The 1899-nt window shown below is 46.0% G+C and overlaps 1 long non-coding RNA gene across 1 annotated transcript; it reads right to left on the bottom strand.

Annotated features, from left to right (window-relative positions):
* Positions 1 to 334: 334 nt before the first annotated feature.
* On the bottom strand, positions 335 to 1293 carry LOC125727207 (uncharacterized). Its single transcript, XR_007388596.1, has 2 exons — positions 983 to 1293; positions 335 to 910 (listed from the first exon to the last, which is right to left on the bottom strand). It is a non-coding gene; the product is annotated as an uncharacterized LOC125727207 (long non-coding RNA).
* Positions 1294 to 1899: the final 606 nt, after the last annotated feature.

Here is a 1899-nt window from a genome sequence, read left to right as displayed (position 1 = left end):
AAGACACAAGACCATCAAAGAGGTGACAGTCATGATTACTGACGCAGTTCGGGGGCATTAACATCCCAGATCTCCAATCTAATTGCAAATCAGTTTGCGGCTCGCAGATACGAGAGTGTGGAAACAGTTTATGGATGTGACATATCTGAGAGGAAGTTACTCGCATCACCACTGTAGTCTTTGTGTGGCCTAGCGATCTATAATACCCCTTTTTTTCCCCTATGAGTAGCCGACTACGCCACCCCAGGGACACTGCCCTGGGGACCCTAACACCCCAACCCTCAAAACAGCACACAGGTTCGAATCACCGGAAAGGGCCAGAGACACGAGCCAGTAAAAGTTATTTGTTTTATTACATTCAATGCAAAGGTTCAATAGTCCACACCATAAATCTAAAACCCCGTAGGCGCCCAATCCCTGCCATCAACCCCGCACCCGGCGTAATACACCAACACCGGTGACTTTACAGCACACGCACACGGGTGACGTCCACCATACACCAGGCGGGTGCTGCGCAAGGCTACTAGCCCTGAAACACAGATAAGGGAACAAGACACCAGGTTAGTAGGGTACCGCCACTTTCCATTACCCCGCTAGGCCTGCTTAACCGCCCCCAAGATAAATACAACATCACAATCAAAATAAATTAACAAACCAAGGCACACAAATAATTAATACATGCAATAAAATAAAACATACCAAAACAACCAAAATACAAAATCTTGAGGCAGTATATGCATGGACTAGATGCCGCAATCGGCAGCGGAATAGCAGCACTCCGAGCAACTCCTGGCACCAAAGTCCCGCTCTGGCCACCCCACGAATCCACGTTCTCCACAGGATGCACAGATGTCGATCACTGGTAACCAGACAGACAAAACAGCGGCGAGGTCCACGTTCCCCAGTAAACCTGCAATATATTAAAATACTTACAGGCCACGCTAACAACTAAATACCCCGCTAATCTCCCCGATATACATACCACCAACCGGAAGACTTAAACCACTGCTGGGGCTGCCTTCACCACCTCCCCAACAGCAACAGGACGCAACTCCCCAGCGGCATGCATTTCCCCAACCATGCGATCAGTATACCGCAACCAATGGCTAAGGGATGGTTACAGAAACCAATTAACCCCCTGCCCACTCACAGCACAGCTGCTGCTTCCACCGCCAGCAACAGGAACTGCGTCAGCACCATACCTAACCGAATCCACCCTTTATATAGCGCTAAGCCCCACCCAAAACACAGGGGAACCAATAGGGCAAAGGGATCAATTTTCCCCACTTGGCTACATTCGCTCCACAGATGTCAGTGGCTTATCCTGAAGTGTAACTACTGTATGACTTGTCATGGGGAAACAGGCCAGTTGAAGGAAACAGCAAAATCGTCATAATGTTGATTATTACAGTCGTTATAATTATACTATTATTACGTTCAGCTGATACCTTTACCTAAGGTGACTTACAACTTGTTCAATAGCGGAAGTGTAAAAAAAATCTGCCATGCAGCATAAATTTCGGTTCCACTGTATTTTCACCCTGCAAATACTGTAAATATGAACACTGCCTTTATTGTCAGTGCTTATTATACTTGGTCCATATGGATGAATGATTAATCAATACTGGAAGTGATTCACAGCTTTTAGCTGCATAATCCAAATTCTTCACAGGGAAATGGCAGTAGGATGGAAAGATGATGGAGGACAGAGGGTGTACAGACATAACAGCCTTGCTTTTAGATGAGGCAGGAGAGCTATAATTATTCTCCTGAATTGCAAGGCTGGCCTAAGTGCATGTAACTGAGGTAACTCCTGCTGAGCAAAGTTCTTTTTACCGTAATTAGATATTTTATTTGAGCATACATGACTGTGTTACATGCCGCAAGAGTTTTGGATAT

The sequence above is a fragment of the Brienomyrus brachyistius genome, chromosome 2 (genome assembly GCF_023856365.1).
Source record: "Brienomyrus brachyistius isolate T26 chromosome 2, BBRACH_0.4, whole genome shotgun sequence".
Classification (NCBI taxonomy): Eukaryota; Metazoa; Chordata; class Actinopteri; order Osteoglossiformes; family Mormyridae; genus Brienomyrus; species Brienomyrus brachyistius.
This window is presented reverse-complemented; position numbering and strand designations above follow the sequence as displayed.